A 25,412-nucleotide genomic window follows, 5' to 3' on the forward strand; every position below is an offset into this window, starting at 1 on the left:
TGAGCATCTGCCTTTGGCTCAGGTCATGATCCCAAGCATCCTGGGATCGAGGCCCGCAGTGGGCTCTTCGCAGGAAACCTACTTCTCTGCCTGTCTCTCTTTCTGTGTGTCTCATGAATAAATAGAATCTTTAAAATAAAAAAAAAATAAATAGATAAATGGAGAAATTAATAAATAAACAAAATACACAACTCATTGGACTGAAATGAGTTTTTCATGGTTTTTCTCCCACAAATGAATAAGCAATCAGCCTTTTGCTGCATTCCAAGTAGGTTCTCCCCTTAAAAACATTTATTTTGTGAGGCACCTGGGTAGCTCAGTTGGTTAAACATGTGTGTTCGGCTCAGATCTTGATCCGGGGGTCCTGTAATGGAGCCTCTGGGCAGGCTCCCTGCTCAACGGAAGTCTGATTCTCCCTCTCCCTTTACCCCTCTCCCTGCTCATGCTCTCTCTCACTCACTCTCCCTCAAATAAAGAAATAAAAATAAGTAAATAAGAAACATTTATTTTGTGTTCCTTAAAATGCTTTTGTGCAAAAAGGACTCTTGATAATGGTGTTGATTGACTAAAGGAGGGCCTTGATTGTATTTGAGAACAAACACAAGATCTGTAAGTTCAAGTTGCAATCCAAAAATTAAACAAAAATATGCTACCTTCTAAGACTGAAAAATGCAGGACCTTTAGTCAAAAAAATATGTTGGTTAAGCACCCATCAGATACTTAACACTGTACATAAACGTTTTTAAAATGCAAGACAGGAAAATCTACAGCCTAATTTCATCAACTTGTTTCTATTTCTTGATTCACCTGAAATTCCCCCAAGTACTTCTCTTCCTCACTAAAAATGTTCAAATACCATCAGTTATTAGTTAATATAGCCTAAAATACTGTGTTTTCATAAAATTATGCACATTTTCTTTATGGCATTTACTAAAAACTATTCTCAGTTCTCAGGAAAAAAGCAGTGAATCTTTATTACTGCTTAAAATGGTTTCAGAGAAATATACTCTTGGAAGTTCCTTTATAATTCCCCTCCCACCCCCCTCAAATGAAGTACATCCTGTCTGAAGCAGAATTACTATCAAACTAAAAGCAAGACCTTTGGGGTAACTGAATTTAAAAGTATTTTACATTGAGAAAGAGTTCTGGTATCTTCTGAGCATATCAGATGATGGGCTTTAGTATAATAATAGGAAAAAAAAAAAAGCACCTTTTCAAGGTGCTGTGGTAAGCCACAATAGTTTTTAAAATACTTGTTAAACAGAAAGTTGTGGTTCCTGCTGGTGGTCAGTGTATGAGGAATTAGAAATGCTTAGACTCTCAATAAATCAAATCTTAGAATTGATGAGTACAGAGTATTGCTACCTGGTAACTCGGTTTGTAGAATTTTATAGTTGTATGATAAAAGGAATATACTTTATGATCACTTTAAAGAAATTGTGACTCTATCTATTAAACTATGGCCAGAAGAGTAGGGCACTTAAATTCTTAAGGAATCAAGTTTGGTCTCCTTGGTGCTATTTTCTTAAAAATGAGAGCACCCGGGACCATCGCTATTCAGGGGGGCCCGAGCAGTTACTGCTCCCTCCCTGCTAGACCTCAGCTTGTCTCTGACTCCTTAGGGCAAAACTTCTTCCATCAGCCACAGCAGGCGTGAATTTTCTTCAGTATCAACTTAATATCCACTGTCTCCTAACATAAGTATCTTTATAGTCACAGCTGGTGGAGGAAAATAGAACAATGGCCACCACCCCAGGCAGCTCTGTAGAAGAAAGCAGGACTGAGTAGGAACGATGCGGCCATTGGTTGCCCACACCAGAAAGCTAGGTGACAGTCATGCTTTCTGCCTTCCTTGACGCCCCATATTCAAATTATTCCTCTCCTTATTTCTTCAATGTATCTGCCTTTTTCTTTCCTGGTTCCCTGGCATGAAATCGGCCACATTTCTATGTCACCTGGCACTTTGTAACAGCCTCTGAGCTGCCACCATCCATCCAGTCATCCTCCTCGTGGGAACCCAAGTGATCTTTAAACTGCAAATCTCCCTCATGTAAAACTTCAATAATTTCCCATTGCTGTCAGGATAAAGTCCTCACTTCCTCATGTGGTTCATAAGGCCCTTCATGATCTGAACCTCTTCCTGCAAATGCTTCTGCAGTTTTGTCTCCTTGTTCTCTGAATTACTGACACATCAGTTCCCTAAACAAGTGATGTTCTTACTCTGGATCTTTGCGTGTTCCCGACGTGATTCGACTTCTGCCTACCTCCCCAGCATCATGTCATAGCATTGCCCCCTTGCTGCCCCATCATTCCATATTGGTCTAGAATGTACACTGGTCTTCTCAATTAGGGCTACTTGTGTTTTCTTTGGCCTGAATGCTCTTCCCCAGTTCGGAAGTTTATCTACGTGGCTCCAAAATGGTACACACAATGGCTATATGGAAAACCAGGATGAGGGAGACTATATATGTACTTTAAGCACATCTTGAAAACAGTTTCAGAAGTTGGAAGTTCTCAGAAACCACAGTGGAAAATTGACATATAGTACACTGAAAATGAAACAGTAGAGTGTGATTCTTTTGGAATGACATTTGGAAAATGGAGGGGCCAAGAAAGAATCTAAATAGTACAAGAAGTTGTGAAAATTTCCAAATGATGAACAACTTATGCTGCACTATAATGAGTAGCGCATGGCCCCTGAGGGGCCAGTGTTTCCAGGCCAATGGGAGAAGCAGAGATATGCCTGGCCTTCTAGGAGGTCTATTTAGTAATAGCCACTGATGATTGAGCTTCTACTCTTTGTTGTTCCCCTGCATTATCTCCAGACCTATATTTCCAACCCCATATTGTATATCACTACTTGGGCATCCTACAGGCACCTCTGAAGACCTTACCTATCCAGAATGCAATTTGTCATCTTTTCCTGCACCCCGCTGGTTTTCTAATGTTTTCTCTTCTAGTTAATGTCATCTTCATCCATTCAGATATCCAAGTAAAATATCCAAGATATCCACTTAGATGTTCCTTTATACTACCATCCACATGTAGCATGTCACCCTCTCTTCTTGATACCATATTCTTAATGTTTTTTGAGTATAGTTGACGCATGATGTTACATTAGTTTCAGATGGACAACATAGTGATTCAACAACCCTATAAATTATGCTATGCTCACCACAAGTATAGCTACCATCTGTCATCACGCAATGCTATTGTAATACCTTGGACTACATTCCCTATGCTGCACCTTTAATTTCTTAATAATGCTCAAAACCATTAACTTCTGTTCATCCTCACTGCCTCTACTTCAGGAAGGCTACCCTCATTTCTGAATAATAATAGGTTCCTAGTTGGTTTCCCTTCCTGCAATCTTGCCTCACCCCCCTGCCCCGTTCATTCTCCATACTGCAGCCAGAGTGATATTTCCAAAGTTCAAATCTAATTATCTTGCATCTTCTATTCAAGACCTCATAGTGTTTCTCCATTGCTCTCAGGATAAAGCACTTAGTGAATATTTGTTGAATGAATTATCTTCTCAAATATTCAGAATAACATTAGGCTAGATGGTATTATGTCATTTCTCAAGTAAGGGCACTAAGGCTAAAGTGAAGAACTTAACCCAGAGTCAAATGGTCAGGTTTGTCTGACTCCTGGGGTTGTACTCTTTCTTTCTTTCTTGCTTTCTTTCTTTCTTTCTTTCTTTCTTTCTTTCTTTCTTTCAGGTTTTTTATTTTTTATTATTTTTATTTTTTTATTTTTTATTAATGAGAGATATATAGAGAGAGAGACAGACAGAGGGAGAGACAGGCTCCTCTAGGGAGCCTGATGTGGGACTCAATCCCAGGACCCCGGAATCACCTGAGTCAAAGGCAGACACTCAACTACTGAGCCACCCAGGCGCTTTGGCAGTACTGTTTCTACATCACACTGCCCATCCTTTGTGTCAAGAGAGGGCCTCTTCATGTGGACAGCAAGAAAAGACTACTGGTTACACGGTGCGTTTCTGCTGCCATACACAAGTAAACAATCTCTGGTTCCCATAACACTGTAGTAACTGCTTTATAGAATTATCTTGTACCACATTAAAAATGAGATTAACCAGAAACTTCAGTTAAGCACATTTTAAGAGTATACAGAGAAAAAACTTTGTGTTTTAGTCAAAATCTCAATATTAGCAAAAACAAGCTAATAGGAGTTTTTTAAAGATTTTATTTATTTATTCACGAGAGACAGAGAGAGAGAGAGAGACGTAGAGACACAGACAGAGGGAGAAGCAGTTTCCCTGTGGGGAGCCCAATGCGGAACTCGATCTCAGGACCCCAAAACCTTAGGATCACGACCTGAGCCAAAGGCAGACAGACACTCAACCACTGAGCCACCAGGTGCCCCCCACAGAAAATTTTAAGAGCAGTTTCCAAGGTATAACTTGGACTCTCTACACGTCAAACTCTTTGTCTATACCTCTTCTATAGCATGTATAGTGACCATCAAAGAGAGCTTTTGCCCAGCATAGTACCTGGCATATAGAGATGTTCAGCAAGTATTTGTCAGATGAATGAATTAATAAAGGGGAAAAGTAAAACGCTCAACATTCTAAGATCTAGAGTCGTTTACTCAGGGTTGTCATATTTTTCCTACTCAGGGGAGATAGTAAACTAATATATTTTAGCTAAGTTTCCTATTCCATAGATCCAAACAAAAAAGTTGTCTTATTCTCATTAAACTAGAATATTCATTCAATGAGAACAATTTATTTCCCAAATGTAGTGGTAAAAAACACATATGATTCAAGTTTTTAAAGTTTCTATCAAGGGCTCCTGGGTGGCTCAGTCAATTAGGCATTGACTCTTGATCTCAGCTCAGGACATGATCTCAGGGTGGTGAGATCGAGCCCTGCATTGAGCTCCAAGCAGGACATGGAGCCTGCTTGGGATTTCCTCTCTTCCCTCTCTCTACTCCTCCCTCCCTGGCTCTCGCATGGCTATTGCTCCCTCTAAAAAAAATAAAAATAAAAAAGCTTAAAAACCACAGTTATCCTAGCCTACAGTAACATTTCAGACTTCTTCCTGGTCATTCTCCCTCTAACTCTCTCCATAGTTAAAGACTGTGGAGTTACTTAACACGTGATAATTTTAACCAAGGTTAACCTAGGATCATATTCGTCATATTAAAACAAAAATAAAATATCCTGGGGCACCCTGCTGGCTCAGTCAGTAGAGCATGTGACTCTTAATCTCAGGGTCATAAGTTCAAAGCCCATGTAGAGATTACTTAAAAATAATAACTTTAAAAGTCTTTTTAAAAAGTAAAATATCCTGATGTATGACAGATAATTCTTGGTTAATCAAGAAAAAAACAAAACTTAAATTGTGCATATCACATACTATATTTCTAGGTCTCTATAATGAAAAAATTACACTTCTAATATTGCTTTAAATATTTTAGTACAGAAATCTCCAATATGAAGATTTTAGATACATTTCACTTAAGGAAATTACATTTTATTTCTTCTCTTAAAGACTTATTTATGGGCTGCCTGGGTGGCTCAGATGGTTAAGCATCTGCCTTCTGCTCGAGTCATGATTCCAGGGTCCGGGATCAGGCCCCACATTGGACTCTCTGCTCAGTGGGGGAGCCTGCTTCTCTCTCTCCTTCTGTCTGCTGCTCCCCCTGCTTGTGCACTCATGCTCTCTCTCTATCAAATAAATACATAAAATCTTTAAAAATAAGTAAATACGGATTTATTTTTATAAATAATAATGGATCTTTATTATTTGGGGCGGGGGGAGGAAGGAGAGAATCAATCCCAAGTAGACTCCCTACTGAGTGTGGAGCCTGATCTCATGACCTTGAGATCACGACCTGAGCTGAAATTAAGAGTCAGACACTTAATGGTCTGAGCCACCCAGGTACCCCTCTTATTTCTCCTTCAAAAAAAATCAGAGTTTTATTTGTATTACTGGTTATGATGGCTGATTTTCATTCAGGTCATGCTGTAAACAGGACCAGCAAATAGGAGGAAAACTGAGCTTGAGTTCCCACTGCAGGGCAATGTTGATTTGGTTATGATACACTGACAATCTGCACTATTGTATACATAAAGTATATAACTAGCAATAGTGCAGATCTATCTCACTGCTTCTAAGAAAATCTGTATAGAACATTTACTGTAGCATCAACACCAAGAACTTCTGATGCAAGTTAACCCTATCCTGAAGCCTAGATAAAACTATTTTAGGACTGAGCTCAGATCCTTTAACAAAAATTTGTTACAACCATGGCATAATATTGGCTAGTTTGGAAAATCCAGGGGTGCAAATGATAATTAGATCAATATTAGATTCTAGAGACTATAGATTTTTCTGGCTTATTTTTTGATAGGACACGAGCTTCTGGGAAATATCATTGTAACTGTTCTGACTTTGGCCTTGGCTGGGGAAGTGGTGTCATACTTCCTTCTGTTGGGGACCCCTCTCTCCTCTGATTCTTTTTTTTTTTTTTTTTTTTTTTTAATTTATGATAGTCATACAGAGAGAGAGAGAGAGAGGCAGAGACAGAGACAGAGGGAGAAGCAGGCTCCATGCACCGGGAGCCTGACGTGGGATTCGATCCCGGGTCTCCAGGATCGTGCCCTGGGCCAAAGGCAGGCGCCAAACCGCTGCGCCACCCAGGGATCCCTCTCCTCTGATTCTTTAGTCGCATATAGAGCACCCACAGTTTGTTTGGCAGAGAAACACAACTTCACAATAGTTTTTATAAGAGGTGGAAGTGCTGCACGCACTGCACTGTATACCTATGCAAATTTGCTGTGTGTGTGGGCACCCTGTGCAGGAGAATCCATCCATTGCAGCCTTCCTCTCTGGGTCTCTGAGGGCTGGGTTTCCTTCCGGCAGTAAGGTGGGTGGGAATCTCTCTAAAACCACTCTGTTTTCCTGCCTTGTTTTTTGTTTTTTTTTTTTTTTTCCCCACCCCTAGTGAGATATATAGTACCTCACACTCACTCTCTTGGTTGACGTGTGTTCAGCTTTGCCTTCCCATGCATCTGACTTCAGCATGTTTTTTGTAGTCTTCAAATGAATTGTGCACACAACATCTAGCAGCTGCCTACAGGAGATAACTGCAAAGCACGGGCTTGTAGAGTGGTTGGTCAGTCCTTCCCTTCCTAAGCTGCACTCTGCTCCTTTGAGGGTCCCCCTGAGTTCTCAACTGCCAAGAGTTCAAGGAAATCTGACCATATTTTGATTTCTGTAGAAAAGAAATCGGCTTAAAATTCAAAGTACCCATGTAATCATTTGTAGAAAAAAAAATTGTAAACCTTTGTTTTAGAGAGTAAAGGAGGAAAGAAGGAGGAAATCCCCTTTACAGTTGTATTTAGAAAAAAGAAATCTCACCTATGCTACCTTCATGGTGAAAAGTAAAAATAATAATGCAGGAGCAGAACTTGGTGGACACATTTTTAACTAGATTATTAAAATTCACAGCATCAAGTACAAGAGCTCTAAACATAATTTACTCAATACTGCACACCTGAATGATTTTTACATGCCACGCTGCTGCTTCTTCGGCGAGTTAGTGGTTGTGGTGGATCATGAACCCCACCCTTTTGATCAGATAAAGCTAAAATATGATGATGTAGAGAGAAAAAATAAAACCCTTATATTCATCAGCCAGAGTTTAGAAGGATTTATAAGACAAAGTATCTAAAGTGGAAATTTATTAGATTCTTTAATAAGTTTGTAACATTTTAAACAACATAATTGCTTATCAAGTTGCCTTTAATCAAGCTAAAATCTTCTGAAGCATCTATGTTAATAGAGGACTTAATTGATTTTTATCATGCTTACATTTGATTTTTTAAAACCACATGAGGTTCAGGTAGATTATTTTAGACACACCAGTAAGATTTCACCCATGCAGTGAACAATCTACATAAGCATATTTGGTGGTCCTGCAAATCTACTCCTTTATCTAACCCAGTGGATAACCCCATCGTCCTTCTGTATGGAAATTCTGAAGCTGCTGCTGGCAACGGGTCTTTTGGTTCTGTCTTTCAAAGTCTCTGGACTCTTCTCCACCAACGGTTTATGATAGGCCTTTGCAGCCATTTCCCTGTACTCTTCTAGAAAAATTTCTAACTGATCTGATTGCCTCCTGTTTGCTCTCTACCTTGCTGCTAGAATTATCTTTTTATTTTTATTTTTTAAAGATTTATTTATTTATTTATTTATTTATTTATTTATTTATTTGAGAGAGAGAGAGAGAAGAGGGGCAGAGGGAAAGGAAGAGAAATCCTCAAGCAGACTCCCTGTATAGCCCAATATGGGGCTGATCCCAGAACCCTGAGATACTGACCTGAGCCAAAATAAAGAGTTGGACGCTCAACTAACTGAGCACCGTGGTGCCCCTAGAGTTATCTTTTTAAATGCAGAACTGATCACTTTGTTCTTCTACATGAAAATCTGCCATGGTTCATAGCTCACCACATGGGTTACTGGTGTGACAAGATCACTATAGCCTTCAGGATACCTGGGTGGAAGGGCATAGCCAGATCTCCGGTTCATCGCCTGTAACCTCAAGCAGTTTCTTCTGTGGCGATCCCAGGATATTATTCAAATATTAGTGGTTTTCATTCAGGCCTTCACTTAAAAGGTTTGGAAGCACCTCTTTAAAGCAAGGGTTCTTCACTGAGACATGAGAATGCCTGGGAGAGCAATAGGATGGTTGTGATTTTCTGCAGTTTCTGGGAGTGGCTCCTTACAAATGATTTACTCTTAAAGGGAGCTGTACTTTCTAAAAAGTTTAAAACCCACAGCTCCATAACTTATATTGGCCTTATCAATCCGTTCTATAGTAACTTATAATGTCAGCAACAGCCGTTCTTTCCTGTGCACTCCTGTCAGCCACTGCGAACGTCTTGGCATCCTTCCCACCTGCTAGTGTTGTCTAGCCCTCATCCTTCTGCAGCTTTATCTTTATTGCTTCCTTCTTCTTACCTTATGATTCAGCAAGGATGAATTCTTTGCAACTCTCTGAAATGTACTTTCAAGGTTCACTGCTCTGCCACACACCATCTTCAGTTTGGAATGCCCTTGACATCTGCTTGGTGAACTCCTCCACCTCTGTCAGGTCCCAACTTAAACCCCTATCCTGTATGACCCTCCCCTTACTCCTCCTAGAAGAATTCATTCCTTTTGCTTTTATGTTGTCTTCTTACTTTTTTTTAAAGATTTTATTTATTTGAGAGAGAGAGAGAGAGAGCAGAGAGCACAAGCAGTAAGTGGGGAGAGAAAGGGGCAGAGAGAGTAGTAGGCTGAGCTGGGAGCCCAATGTGGGGCTTGATCCCAGGATCCCAGGGTCATGATCTGGGCTGAGGGCAGACACTCAATCTACTGAGCCATCCAGGAACCCCTTACTTTATATTAATACTAATGTTATTACACTAATTTTTAAATTTATTCTAATGACTGCTGTATATTTTTCTCCCCACAAAACTGTGCTACTTATTTTTTAAAAAGATTTTATTTATTTATTCATGAGAGAACACAGAGAGAGAGAGAGAGAGAGAGAGAGAGAGAGGCAGAAACACAGGCAGAGGGAGAAGCAGGCCCCATGCAGGGAGCCTGACATGGGACTCGATCATGGGTCTCCAGGATCATGCCCTGGGCCGAAGGAGGCGCTAAACCAAGACTCCCCAAGACTATGCTACTTAAAAGTAGATCCCTGATTTATTCATCTTTATATACACAGCATATTGCCCTCAGTTCATGGTTAATGCGTGTTTGTTGGATACCTGTTCTTTTATCCTCATCTCAATTTGTGAAATTTTGACTTAATCTTTGAGGATTAAAGTGGTTAAAATATCACCTCCTATAAATGCCTTGACTCTAGCAGGTTAGGGGGAACTCTCTTCTCTGTGATATCTAGTAGTTCATAAACAAGTCTACTATATCAGTTATGCCTTACTCCTACCTCAGGTGTAAGAATGAGAGCCTTCAGTTTGCAGGCTCAGCCCTGCTCAGTTCCTTGGTTTAATCTTTACAAATGGAGCAACCCGCAGTGGGTTCAGCTCCATCTGTGAATGTGTTGCCCCCCACTGCCACCATGATGACCACACCACCAAATCTTATCTGTTTAGAGCTCTAATATCTTTATTCCCCAGTCCTTTCTCTCTGGAAACTGGAACTGTATGTCCACTTACCTGGGAAACCTATTCCAAATGGGAGGATTTCATAAGAACCACAACGCTCTTCTTCCTATTCCTACTCCCACTTAAAGATCAGTGCTCAACCAGATAGGGCCTAATCTTTCAGTCTGAAATGCTTATCACTCTGTTAAAGGTTGAACCTAGAGCCAGGTTAGTTTTTCTGACCAGGGCCAGCCAGATCTATTTCTGTACAGTAACAATGTTTAATCATCCCTAATGCTGAACACAATGACTTCCCTAGAGTGGATACTCAACATGAATGAATGGACAAATGGTCATCCAGTTGAAAAAAAGAAAAAAAGAAAAAAAATATACACAATAGGAAGTGGCAGAGACTGGTAAATACTCTGTCTACAGAGGACAACCATTACTTAGCTTCAGCCATTTCTTGACAGGTAAGAACATGGTGTGCAGGTTGCCAGATTTCTACATTTTCAAGAGAAGCTGGACATCTAGATTTTTATGTGACTTTTTTGACATTATGGCAAGAAGGAGCATAGTTCCTGCCCAGTGTGGTATCCTCTTTTAGGATAAATAGATCATCATGTAGTCAAGTCAGATATTTGCAAGGATGAAAAATATAGGCTAGTTTTCTTTCTATGATTTTCTTTCTTTTTTTAAAAGATTTTATTTATTTATTTGAGAGAGACAGAGATAGCAAGAGAGAACATGAGCAGGGAGGAGAGGGTGACTCAGGGCTCAATCCCAGGACCCTGGGATCATGATCTGAGCCGAATGCAGGTGCTTAACTGACTGAGGCACCCAAGTGCCCCTCTCTCTGATTTTCAATGCTAGTTGAGTATCAGTATTTCTGGAAAGCAGGAGTAACAGTAAAAGTTCCTCTACAGTGTTAAGTTTTTTTAGTAACTAGACGGAAATGAGACCGCCAAGGCAAGCGAGGGTCCAAGAACAGATTTTATTGCAGGCACCCTCGGGCGAGGTTCCACGACTCACGGGGGAAAGAGAGTGAGTCGAGGAAGTCGCCCCAAGACAAGGTGGTAGGGGGTTTACATAACGTTGTAAGGCAGAACGGTTTCCTATTGGTTGGCTCATATGCAAAGGAAGGATTGCAATCCAACCAGTCAGAGTGACCCTCACTATGCAAAGGAAGGATTGCAATTCGACCAGTCAAAGGTGACTTCCTCCTCTGGGGTTTGAAGGGCATTGGGTTCGGTTGAGGAAGTCCAAAGGAGAGGTGTAAGGGTCTGCTCAAGCTGTCATCCCAAGTGGAGGTGGTGACAGGAACTTCAGCCATTTTGGCGTATCCGCCATCTTGAGGAGTTTCCCTTCCCGCCTGGCCCCAACATACAGGACTTACTATGATAGAAACCAGTTAGGCTATTTTGATTCTTGGACATTGTTCTCTTCAGCCTATCATATGCTATTGCCAGAACAAGAAAATCCAAGAAGCCAGAGTCTGGAGGCATCAGTAATCTGGGACAGATAATTTGGGTCATGTTAACTGTAGAATGACTGTGTCCTAATAAGAAGAACATTAGGGTGGTTCATTTGCCATTTTCGGCCAACGGCTTATGACAGGGAAGACCTAGCAAAATACGGGCTCAATAAACATTCATTGAGTGAATGAACGAATGAATGGATGGATAGATGAAAAAATTGTTCATCCAAAGAAAAATAATTCTTCTAACTTTCAAAAGAATATGAGGGAAAAAAGCATGATACCTATCTCAATTCTCCAACTTCATTGCTGTCTCTCCACTGAAGTCCCATATAACCTCATGCCTAGACTACTATGTTAGTTTCCTTTTTCTACTTTTTTTCCTTTTTCTACTTTTAATTCCTACCTCACTCACCATATACTGCACTATTCCACCATATTGATTTTCAAAAATATCACCCTTTCTTAGTAGATTACTTTACTTCCTATTTCACAAAGGCTATATCATGCATGAATGCTCTGAACTTCCTGCCCTTCCCCCCACTTCTAAAAACATATCTGCATATGCTGTCACCTAGCCTCTTTTCCTTGTTCCAAAAGGAGAGGTTTCAAACCCATCCTATTCCAGCCACCTGAGTTGGGGCTCTCATTCCCTCCCAGCTCCTTGAGGACCTGGATCCATCAGCCGTTTCTTTTCCTTCCTGTGCCTTCAGCCTCCTTCTCTTCTTTAGCTCTTCCCCTTTAGCCTGTAAACAAGCTCAAGTCTTTCTTCTCAGTTTAAAAAAAAAAAAAATGTGCATTTCTCAAGCTGCCACCCTGAATTTCTCCTACTCACTCCCAGGCTTCTTGAAAGACTGTGCTTTATTTTATTTCTCCACTTTCTTCCCACTCCCATAGGCTCCTGCCCACACCTCTCTACTCCAACTGCTCTATGAATGTTATCTGTGGCCCTTGGGTGCCAAATCCAATCAACAGTTTTCATTACTTATTTATCTAATCTGTCTACAGCTTTCACACTTTGGGCTAAAAATTTTTTTGGCTGGTTTCAATGGAACCATTTCTCCTCACTCTAGAATAATTTCTTCTTACTTTTCCTCTGCCCACACTCAGCTCCTGGTGCATCTGAATCATTTGTTCTGTGCTGTCCCTTCTCAGCCTGCAGATCGATGAGGTCTCCAAGCTGATGACATCACCATAAACTGGTAATTCCAGAATCTCTTCATCTCCCTCAGCTTCCTCCAGTTTGATAGACTCAGGTGCCTACTGAGCATGCAGCATAATTTATTGTAATTCCCTCTCCCCTAGAGTTGTCCTTCTCACTTCTGTTTGCCATATCTTGGTAAATAGCACTACCATCTATCAATCACCCATGTCAGAAACATGAAAGAGATTCTAGGTTCTTCTGTCTTCCAATCCAGTTAGGCATGAACTCCTGAGAATCTAAGAAAAGTAACTCTTCAAGCCGCTTTCCCATATTCACCTATCCTGCCTGGTTCTTTAGCTATTTGGCTGATTGTTTTTTAGCTATTCACTTACTGTAGTACAAAGGAGGCCATATTAAGAATCCTATAAAATATTCTTTGTTTGCTATAAAATTGTCAGTGGTAAGTTCAAATCTCTTGTAAGAATATCTAGAAATTTAGACCACATACTTTATCTTATTCAAAAGTCAGGATATAACAAGATACCACTTCACAGCCACTAGGATGGCCATTATCAAAATGAAGCAAACCAGAAAATAACAACTGGTGACAAGAATGTAGAGAAATTGGGACCCTTGTTTACTGTTAGTCAGAACATATTATGGCAGTTGCAACAAATTCTAAACATACAATTGCATTTCTAGGGCTCTATATGTAAAGGAATTGAGAGCAAGAACTAGAATAGATATCTGCACACTCACACTCATAGTGGCATTATTCACAAGAACCTGAAAGTGGAAACATCCTAAATGTCCATTGACAATGTCCATTCACAAACTGGTAGGTATGTCTGCACATGTATGTGGATCTGTATGTGTATATAAATATAAATTAGAATATATATAATATGTAGAATATGTATACAATGTATATTGCATATGTACATAATGAAATGTTATTCAATTTTCGAAAGGAATGAAATTCTGATGCATGGTACAACATGGAAGAACCTTGAGGACATTTTGCTAAGTGAAATAAGCCAGGCATAAAATGACAAATGTTGGATGATTCCACTCATAGATAAGATACCTGGAGTAGTCCAATTCATAGAGTCAGAAAGTAGTAGTATGATGGTTGCCAGGCATGAAGGAAAGGAATAATAGTGAGTTATTATATAATGGGCATAGAGTCTCAATTTGGGATGGTGAAAAAGTTCTGGAGATGGGCAGCACTAATGGTTGCATTGGAATATGAATGCACTTAATACTGCTGAACGGTACACTTAAAAATGGTTTAAACAGTAAGCTTAGTCATACATATTTTACCAATATCTTATTCAACTCACGCTGCTATAATAAAATAACATAGACTGGATAGCTTAAACATAAAAATTCATTTCTTCCAGTTCTGGAGGCAAGGATGTCTAAAATCAAGGTGCCAGCACATTGGGTGTCTGGTGAGACCCTGCTTTCTAGCTTGTAGACAGCTGCCTTCTTGCTGTATCCTCACAGGGCCAAGAGAAAAATCATCTTTCTCCTGTCTCTTCTCAGAAGAACACTAATCCCATTCATGAGGGCTCCAGCCTCACGATCTAATTACATCCCAAAGACCCCACTTCCAAGTGCCCCTATATTGGGGATTTAGGCTTCAGCATATGAATTGGGGGGGGGGACATTCAGTTCATAGCAAATCACGATTTACAAATTAGAATGTATTTATCAGATTATTAAAAATTGTCATTCTCAAAATGTCTTCCTGTAGAGTTCCAGAAGTATATACTTTGTCCTCAATGATACAAGGGTGTGTGAACTAACTGAAGCAAGTGAGATTTTGCCAGAAGGGTAGGAGAGACCAGTTCTAAAAGACAATCAGAGATGTCAAAGAACACTCTGAAATTCCTGGAGAGAAAGAAATAGAGAATGTCTATACCTGAGAAGGTGACCCTGATGGGGGTGTCTATTCCTCCAGAGACTCCTTCCTCTATTTGTATCCCTCTAGAAGCTCAAGAGGAGAGTGCGTGTTTCCCAGCTTGAGCAGAACCCTCCCTACTTCTGTTAAAGCAAGCGTGCATACAATGCAATCCAAAACAAAATGGGGTAAGAGGGACCAGTTTAAAAATACATGCATTTTTTAAGTAATTACAAAGAAATTCAAAAGTTGAATAAAAGAGAAAAGCAACTCAAGATCAGAACAAAGCCTCTGGGAGCTCTAACAGGAAAATATGTGTATCATTGGTGAGTGCCAATGTAAATACAGCACACAAACCCAAAGCTTATCTGTGTGGTTTCCATAGTGTCAATATATATATATGCAAAGCTGATCTGACTGCACTGAGAGCCATCAAAGGTCATGGAAGTAAAAACAAAAGTCAGATTGTCTGTGTGACAGCGAGTGCCAGGGTTCCTGGACATTTTCTCATTTCTAGAGAAATGAGCGAGAGGTGGCAGTAATGTTCTTTTCCTCTCTTTCTCTCTCTCTCTCTCTCTCTCTCTCTCTCTCGTCCCCTTCCTCCCTTCCTTTCTCCCTCTTTCATGAATTAAAGCATTCTTTTCTTTGAGTCCCAGGAAATGAAATTCAAATTTACAGTGAAAGGTTACCAATGAAATATATATTTGTTTTCATGTATAGTTGCACTGTAGTTAAAACGAGAGCTATTTTTTAAAAAAAATTGACCTGCTTTGGGAGGAGGGATAAATATGCACTCTTTTAAATTTTCTTTTGCTTGTCCAATCAGAGTAGCTTCAGATAAATGAATTGCACAAGAATGTCTGCTGTAGCAACACAGAATCAGGATGAGAGGAACAGCACATCACACATTTTTCTTCGGTCATGCTACAGTTTGGGGGCACAGATCAGGAGGCTACTGAAATGTTAGGTGGATGTGGGTGACAAATTATACTAGTTGAAAAGGTAGCTGAACTCAGTGGGATGAGTTTGCCTTGGTATTTAGAAGTTTAAATAGCAGCTGTATACTGAGGATAGGTTTTTTGGGGAGGAGGAGGGGAGGTTACAATTTTTGAAGAGAGACTGTAATGATTTCCTGCTTGCTTAAAGGTAGTGAGTATTTATTTGTTTATTTTTAGGTAAGCTCTATGCCCAACATGGGGCCGGAACCCACAACCCAGAGATCGAGTCTCCTGCTCTACTGACAGAGCCAGCCAGGCATCCCTGGGTTTTTGTTTTTGTTTTCTTGGGTAGAAAAGTATGGAAATGAAACGGTGAGTGTATTCTACAAGCTTTTCTTGAATTATTAGTATAGGCTGTGCAGTCTGCCAGGTGCACTTGTGAGTTATTTGAAGCTCACATCTGTTGAGTAATTTCTCCAAGGTCTCACTGCTAATAAATAACAGGACATAGGCCTTTGTAGTTCTAAAGTCCATGCTTTTAGATCCTCACCTATGTTACTTCTCAGTTATATTCATTAGAAGGGCAGTGTTCCTCATTGTGTGTCCCTATACCTGGATACACAGTATACCTATACTCCTCCTTCACACCTAATTCTCAGACCCTATGCCTGAGGACTAGTGACTTCCTCACTCACTATAGTTCATAGTACTACTCCTATTAAATACTAATAACAATAATAATTTATCAATAAATATATCAATTCATCGACTGAAACTCTGCTAAGAACTTTGTGAGGAAAAGGAAAAAGAGGGGCACCTGGGTGGCTCAGTGGTTGAGTGCCTGCCTTTGGCCCAGGTCATGATCCCAGGGTCCTGGGATCGAGTTCCGCATCGGCCTCCCCAGAGAGAGTGTGCTTCTCCCACTGCCTGTGTCTCTGCCTATCTCTCTGTGTCTCTCATGAATAAATAAATAAAATCTTAAAAAGAAAAGGAAAATGAACTTTGTGAGTTTTATTTCATTTAATACTTTCAATGGTGCTTGAAGGTGGATGCTCTGGAATAGACTCCTCTAGGGTTAGATCTTAGTGGCTTTATTTATGAGCTGTGTGACCATGGACAAGTTATTTAACTTTCCTGACTTTTCATTTCTTCATCTGTAAGATGGAAATAATAAAAGCATCTAAGTGAGCTGTTGGGAAAATTAAGCAATATAGAAAAAAAGCCAGTGTACATAATCAATACTGACTACAAATTATTAGAATTAATACAAATACTATTAATAATTTCACCCATCTGTAAAATCCCTGCCATGTTCATATAGCTCAGCTCTGAGGCCTCTTGTCTTGATTTCCTCATTTTTTAAAAATTCCAGTTCCCTGCCTAGAACTGAAACCTACTGTGGACACTAATCCAGTGGCTGGATCTTTTTTTTTTTTTTTTTTCTAATTAATCCTTTTAGTTACACTGAGCCACCCAGGTCCCCCCAGTGGCTGGATCTTTAGGACCCTGTGCTCTATTCCTGGGAACTGGATCTTGTTTCCTACATCATCAACTGCTGGCTGGGATGCTGCATATCACTGACTTCCAATGGAGCCAGGATGTACTACCATCTGATTTTTAATATCTCTATTGTCATCATCTGCCAGGAAAATTAGACCCCCTTAGCTGTCTTTGATTAGGCTCTAGTCCAAGATGATTCTTTACTAACTCCAGTTTTGTTTTGTTTTTTCCAGGGGCGGCGATTGATCGCCATGCTAACTCCAGTTTAAACTGCTGAGTGTCTCCTATCTTACTCAATCCTGCTTCTTGCTCTTCCCTGCTAGCTATCTTTAAAATTATAGTACACCTTGAAGTCAAACTCACCTAAGATTCAGCATATAATATTATAGTTACAGAGGAGTCAAAGATGAAAATATATAGTCCTGTGTTAAAAGAACTTGTACTCTTCATAAAATTGAAAAAATATAAGACATAGGTAGCTTATATGCCCTCTTGGATACTGTTGGCCTTGCCTTCTCTGTATTCCAGCCATCAACTCCTCCTTGGAAGCTTCTATGGTATACCTATTCTATGTCTCACATGATTCTGTTGTCTGGATTGAACTAATTGCTTGTCTAAGAACATTGGCTTTGGGCAGCCTGGGTGGGCCAGCGGTTTAGCGCCGCCTTCAGCCCAGGGTGTGATCCTGGAGATCCAGGATTGAGTCCCATGTCAGGCTCCCTGCATGGGGCCTGCTTCTCCCTCTGCCTGTGTCTCTACCTCTCTCTCTCTGTGTCTCTCATGAATAAATAAATAAAATCTTAAAAAAAAAAAAAAAAAAGAACATTGGCCTTTCACTTGGGTTATCACTGTGTAGCCAGGTAAGCAGCCATACATCCAGAGTCTCTGGTTGCTTCTCTCATTTATGGGCTTAGATGAAACACTTCACCACAGGGCATGGGATCTGGCTTCCTGATCAGTCAGATGCCATATCCAGAAGCACAGGATCCTGAGCCAGTGGAAGCCAGGAGACCAGAGGGAGCCAATTCTCTGCTAAGAATTCTCTCTCCTCTTTTCCTCCCCTCCTTTCTCAGACAGTTTCCCAGTGTGCCTGAGCAGATGAAAACTGGCAAGTGATTGTCTTAGTCTCTCCATGGCTCATTATGGAGTAGTGACCAACGTGGTGACCTTGTGTTACCTACCCTTCTCACACGTACCTTCTGTCGCCCTCATTTTCACTGCCCTGGGATTGCATTTCCCATACAAAGTTTATCACTTAATTCATGCATCAGGCTCTGCTTTTGAGGAATGAATGGATGCCAGAGCTCCAAAATTTGAGACTCTTAAGCAAAAGAATGAAAGGGGAGTCATTAGGCTTAAAAGAAGAAAAGACCTAGAATAAGAAGAGTTCTTACATATCCCCTGTTCTTTCTGATACCTGACCATCATTCTCCACACAAACCTCCTCCCTGCACCATCCTCCTCCCCCAATGCACACTGCCCCCTACTAGAACTAAAATTATTTTGCCTTCAGGACTAGCATTTAACCCAGCATTTCCCTTCCACTGACTGTTTTGCCTAAAAGAAAAAAAAAAAAATCACTTTAACTGTTGATAAATCCTTTCATTCCACAATTAGAGATAAGAAGCTAAAAATATAAATAACTGAATCAGTTTTAGCTATAAAGGATGATATCACACTCATTCCTGGTTAGATGGAGGAAGAGAGTGGCAGAGCAAAAATGCAGTGGGCCCTTGGAAGGGGACAGAGCAGCCTGGAGGCAGGACAGATGATTTTATCCAATTATGTGATTTGTTCACGGCTCCGCACTGCTCATCTTCAACTGAGACTAAGCAAAGAACGGCCGGACATGGCAGTCCTGTGGGGACATACATAGGCAAATTATAATGGAAACTATGATCAGATAATAGGCTTAAGCAGAGATCTAATCCATGATAGAATATTTATTAAAATTGGAAAGAATTCCATATGTGGAATGTCAAGTGTATTAAATAAGGGAATTATAATGCTGGACATTATAGAACTGAATGAGTATTATAGTTCAAATTTTGTCGCAACAAATGCTATTTCAAGGAAATCCTTTATGGAAGAAAATCTAAATCTAATCCTGGAGTGATAGTCCATCTATTTAAAATCAAGTTTGTTGCACTTTATCAGCCAAACACGGATAGGCTCTTAAAGTTCATTGTATAAGGTATAGTCCATAGGTGTGTGAGATACTAGAGAGGAAGCTCAATAAGAACAGATGATGGATAGTTGGAAGGCAGGCCGGCAGGCACAAGGAGCAGCCTGCCCCCCCACTCCTGGAAGGAGCCCTCCACTTTTTCCCAAGTGATGGATAGGTGACAGAAACCCAACTGGATGACAGGCACAGGAAAGGTTAATCTGATTAAAGCACATCATAAAAACCTGTAGATTTAGAAACTCTTGGCAACCCTCTCGGGTCCCCTCCCTCCTCAGGAGCTGTGTACCATCACTTTGCTATTGCTCAATAAACTTTGCTTTGCTGCCTACCTCTCTGTCTGCTCTGCCTCTTCATTCTTCAGAGCAGCATGACCAAGAACCATGGGCACCGATGTAGGAAAAACCCTGTAACACTGACAGTGTTTGAAGTAAAAAATTGTAATCCTATGACGTTCCTAAGTGTGGCTATTATTAAAATCAGTTTCTCTGTATGCACCCCAAAATTTTACTCTCTTCACTTTGTTGATTGCCTTTATTTGCCTATGATATTTCAGTTGTGTCATCAATATTGATGAACAAGATCATCAAATTATATATGTTGTTGTTTAAGCCTATGTGTGTTGTAGCTATTTAATATCACAAATCCCTGTCCTAATTAATCCTTTTAGTTACATCCTATTTTTCAAACATGTGGATGTTTGTTTAGTTGACTTTAGTTAACCTGACAGTGAGAAAAGAATATGCCTGCATCATATGAATGTCTTCCATGAAACAAAAGGAACCTATTCATGACAGTTAAAAACTCCCCATAGTCCCATAAGCTAATTAAAATGAAGTAGAGTCACACTAGGTAGCAATAACAGATTAATATTTAATTCATAATAACTACTTTTAGGAGCGCCTGGGGTGGCTCAGTTGGTTAAGCATCAGCTCAGGTCATGGTCTCTGGTCTCAGGGTTTTGGGATTGAGCCTCTCCACCCCCATTCTGGCTCTGCACTCACTAGGGACTCCTTTGAGATTCTCTCCCTCCCTGCACTTGTATTCCTCAAGTAGAAAGTTGAGAACCTCCTCTGTCCTGATGACATAGAGAGAGACTGGAAGCAGGGAGTGGAGTGAGAAGGTTACCACAATGGTCCGGGAATTTTCTCTCTCTCTCTCTCAAATAAATAAAATCTTTAAAAAAAAATAAGATAAATACTTTTAAATTGCATTTTCTATGTTTCCACACCCCATTGGAAATAATCTATATTCCAAAATTCAGTAATATGAACTATTTTTCTATAGCTGTTATAAAAAGTATCAAAAATTTAATGGTTTAACACAATGCAAAGCTTTTATTTTATAGTCCTGTAGGTCAGAAGTCTAGTACAAGTCTAACCAGGCTAAAGTCAAAGTGTCTTCAGGTTTATATTCCTTTCTCTTGGTTCTAGGGGAGTTTCTACTTCCTTGTTTTTTCAGGTGTTGACAGAATTCAGCTCAATGTGGTTAAAGGACTGAGGCCCCATTTTCTTGTTGGCTGTAAACTGAGGGCCATTCTTGACTTTTAGAGGCCTTATATTCTTTGGCTCAGGGTCCTCTTCCTCCATCTTAAAAATCAGCAGTGGTGGGTGGAGTCTTTGTTGCTCATATCTCTGATTACAGCTGGAAGATTTCTGACTAGATTGGGCCCACCTGGATTATCCACGGTAATCTGGATGGACAATTTCCCAAAGTCAAGGTCTATAACCTCAATCATATCTGCAAATCCCCTTTTGCTTATGGAAAGTGACATAGTTACAAGTCCCAGAGATCCGGATGTAGTCATCTTTGGGGGTGATGGGGGGCATTATTCTGCCTACCATACATAAGGAAGCACGTGAGTGGGGGCACAGAATAATGCTCTAGGAGAGAACTGTGCTTTTCACATTTTCTTTTCAATAAAATCTTCTCCCAAACGTTTTCCCTCTAGATGATTTATAGCTCTTGAAATATCATGTATACTGATTTATAGTTCATAACTAAAGCCAACTGAAGAAAGCCTTCATCCTGAGGCATGGCTTACTAGAAATGTTTTCTGTTGCTAGAAGTTCTGTTGGCCTCTCCTTATTGGGTCACTATATCAACTAGCATAAAGAGCCTCCTGGCTCTGGACTTCATGGTCCAACATTTGGATCCTACAAACTGCCTTAGATGTTTAAGTGGAACTAGAACAAGTCTCCAGAAGTATATGACTTGACTTGAGACTCCACTCCAAACCTTGGAGTATCCTATCAATGGAATGGGCTAGTTCTAGGCCTCTCTAAGCGGCTCAAAGTTACTTTTAGGTAGCCTCCAATGAGGATCTGATCTAATCCAGATATTTCAAAGTCAGACTTCCCTGGTGGTCATTTTTCACTTTGGTCTGGACTATCGATTTAAGTTCCTGGACTATTGTAGTAACCTTCTCACTCCACTCCTTGCTTCCAGTCTCTCTCCATGTCATCAGGACGGAGGAGATTCCCAACTTTCTACTCGAGGAATACAATACACTTCCAATAAGAGTGCCTCATTATGTACTTCTTCTCAAAACAAAGTTCTGTTAAGTTTATGAAAGAGTCCCAGACGATTCTGAATTTCCAAAGGTGGACCAAGTGATTCTAGAATCTGCCTTTTTACTCACTTTTAGGGGGCAAATGATTATAATAATAAAAAACCTTCTTCTTATCATTGTTATAACTCTTATATGCTGCTTACTATGTGCCAGATATTGTCCTAAGTACTTTATGTATGTTATAACTTATTTAATCTTCATATCAACCCCTGAGGTAAGTGCTATTATTAAGCCAGTTTTACCATTGAGGGAGAGAAGATTAAGTGACTTACAGTCATACAGCTGTTAAGTGACAGCTGTGATTTGAACTCAGATTCTACACTTTTGACTACTAAGTCAAACTCTACCCCAGCACCTTCTGTTGAGAATCACTGCACTACATTAACTATTCTGCTAAAGAATATTATCACATCCCTGCCTTTCAAAACTTTCAGTTTAAAACGTTAGCATAACATTCAAAGCTCTTCGTAATCCACCTCTATCCTCAATATTGAAACTATTTTGTTTTAATATCCCATCTCCTTACTAATTTCCCCTCCTTTTATAAATTACTGAGACAGGGGTGTTAAAACCTTCCAATATGCCTAAAACAAAGCTATTTTTAAAAAAAGAAAAAAGAAAAAAGAAAAAGAAGACATTCTAATATCCCATCACATCTGCTTCTCTTCAATAAAGCATGTGTTAAGTGTCTATTTGAGTTAGGCTATGTTAGGTAGAAAGGATGTAAAAATCCTACAAACTGTAGGGAAATAGAGAAATAATTATAATAAATAAGGAAGGGAATTAATTTATCCAGCTTTTATGTGCCAAGCACTATTCTATTACACACATTTTATTTACCCCCTACTCTACACTGTAGATGGTCCTCTCCTTGTTTGACAGATGCAGAACCTGCAGTCAACATTGAGTAAGTATTTGAACCAAGAATGTGCATCTGAGATATGAGTAGCATAACTGTGATTCAGAGTCAGGCCCATCTGAATCCAAAGCTCAAGGTCTCTCAACTATGCCAGTTTTTCAAATTGTTTCTTTCCTGTCAAGAATCTTATTATTGAAATGAAAATAAGCCAAATAGATCCACGTTGAGATGAAAATAAACCAAACAGATAAAGGCAGAACTGCTCTGATTAATCATAGTGTGAACGCTAGAGCTCCTTCCTTCCTGAATCCCTGGGTCGGCCCAGATCTCAGTTTGAAAACCAATGCACTTGGGCAGCCCGGATGGGTCAGCTGTTTAGCGCGGCCTTCAGCCCAGGGTGTGATCCTGGAGACCCAGGATGGAGTCCTCTGTCGGGCTCCCTGCAGGGAGCCTGCTTCTCCCTCTGCCTGTGTCTCTGCCTCTTGCTCTCTCTTTCTCTCTTTCTCTGATGAATAAATAAATAAAATATCAAAAAAAAAAAAAAAAGAAAAGAAAAGACAAAGAAAACCAGTGCACTGTACGATGCTGATTTTCTCTGGTTTGATCTTTAAATGGTGTTCAAAATACAATACTGCTAGGGGTGCAACATACTTTGGGAACAAAAAGAAAGAAACTAGGACTGAACTTTATGAGAGAAATTGCCATAGAAAAGGTTACATTCTTGCTGAGCCTTAAGAATGGGTGGAAATTTTGCAGCAGGAGCATAAAGTAAAGACTCTTAAGGTAGACATGAAGGTATAGCTACCCTAAACATGTAGCTTGGCATTCTCATAGTGCATCCCCTTTAAAAAAAACAACATGGGAGTGGGGAGGGGGTGGGGTTGGCGCCTGGGTGGCTCAGTAATTGTCTGCCTTTGGTTCAGGTCTTGATCCCAGGGTCCTGGGATGGAGTCTCGCATTGGACTCCTCTGCTTCTCCCTCTGCCTATGTCCCCGCCTCTTTCTCTCTGAGTCTCTCATGAATAAATAAATAAAATCTTAAAACAAAACAAAAAACCCAACGTGGAACCTTGATGCTTGGCCAGTGTGGTGTGGTGCAGAGATTAGATTGCAAGACAGGGGACTGAGCTAAGCATGCTTGGCTTGCCAATTTGGTGCCTTTTCACTTGTAGATTAAGAGGATTTCATGAATAACTGTCAAAAGCTCCTTCAAGCTGTAGAAGCATCATTCTGTAGTTCATGAATGATATCTTCCATTACCTTACATACAAACACATAGAGGAAAAACTATTGCAAGTGTCATGGTTATGAGCTTGGGCTCTGGTACTCACTTGCTCTATGATTGAGAGGCAGATTCCTAACAATGCTGTGCTTCAATTTCTTGAGCTGACCATGTAGGGTTGCTGGAAGGATTAAGTATATTAATGCACATAAAGTACATTGCCTGGCATATATCAGGGATTCAGTAAGTGTTGACTGTAACTATATGTGTGTGTGTTTGTGTGTATATACATATACATATATGCACTTATGTGGGTAGAGCTTTCAAAAGATTCACAGAGTATGTGGAATATGTAGACTTTGAAAAAGCAATGAAACAAGAAAAATCTGATTTGCACTCTTAAACAAAAGCAATTATTTTTTTAAATGGAAAATGGTCTTTTATTTATTACTTTGACTTTAGTTTTAAAAAAGTAAAGGAATTGTACTATCTAATCCGTCCTTTTACTTTCTTATAACTTGAAGAGGCTTATTGTATTTATAATAATTTATTTCCTAAGTGGAAGTAATCTATCCAACCTCTATAGCTCTGTATATAAATAGTTGCTTTGCCTTGATTCAACAAGAAAAATAAGAATGAGACTAATAGATGCCATGTATAAAATACCAAATGTATATAAAATAAAATTGTCATGTAGGCAATTTTAGGCACGTTACTCAGATTGTCCCATGTATCCTCACAACAATTCCTTGAAGTAGAAATCACTATTCCTATATTACAACTGAGCAAATGGAGATAGAATGAAAGACACTGCCCAGGTAATAGGATTGAGTGCAGAGCCAGAACTCCATCCTAAGTCCTGCTTTTCCAGTTGTGCTCCTTTCCCTACTCACAGTGTAAAACCCTCAGCTGCTTTGTGAGGAGAGCTTGGAACTGCCCTGAGATCAACACTCAGTCCTTGTCTATCGATCGTTAGTAAATATGGCTAATGATGAAATCTCCTGGGGACCCAAATGTTCATCAACAGACCAATGGATAAACAAAATGTGGTATATCCGTGCAATGGAATATTATTTGGCCACTAAAAGGAATGGAGTACTAATACATGCTACATCTTGGGTGGATCTTGTAAACTTTACACTAAAAAAGCCAGTAACACAAAATCATATGTTATATGATTCCATTCATATGAAAGTCCAGAGTAGGGAAATCTTTGGAATCAGAAATGATTTCTTAGAGCTGAAGGCGGGGTTGGGGGGAGATAGTAGAATAGTAGCTAAAGAGTGTGGAGTTCTCTGTGAGATGACAAAAACGGTCTAAGATTGACAGTAGGGAGGACTGCATATATGTATGACTATAAAAAAAAACCACTGAATTGCATTCTTTAGTAGGATGAATTGTATGGCATACAAATTATATCTCAATAAAGCTGTTTTTAAAATTCTCTGGGAAACATTTTAAAGAAAATCTGATTTCTAGCTTCTGCC

At 39.9% G+C, this 25,412-nt stretch overlaps 1 long non-coding RNA gene across 8 annotated transcripts in view; it reads left to right on the forward strand.

Annotated features, from left to right (window-relative positions):
• LOC144318563 (uncharacterized) overlaps positions 1–25,412 on the forward strand; it is a 153,129-nt gene that overhangs the window by 90,817 nt on the left and 36,900 nt on the right. For 7 of the 8 annotated variants that reach the window (XR_013384562.1, XR_013384561.1, XR_013384567.1 and 4 more), the window contains one exon: positions 15,829–15,963. This is a non-coding gene — a long non-coding RNA (uncharacterized LOC144318563). Of the gene's footprint in view, positions 1–15,828; positions 15,964–17,324; positions 17,546–25,412 lie in introns of those variants that run through there. The other variant, XR_013384563.1, reaches the window with a different exon arrangement.

This window comes from Canis aureus, chromosome 8, assembly GCF_053574225.1.
Source record: "Canis aureus isolate CA01 chromosome 8, VMU_Caureus_v.1.0, whole genome shotgun sequence".
Classification (NCBI taxonomy): domain Eukaryota; kingdom Metazoa; phylum Chordata; class Mammalia; order Carnivora; family Canidae; genus Canis; species Canis aureus.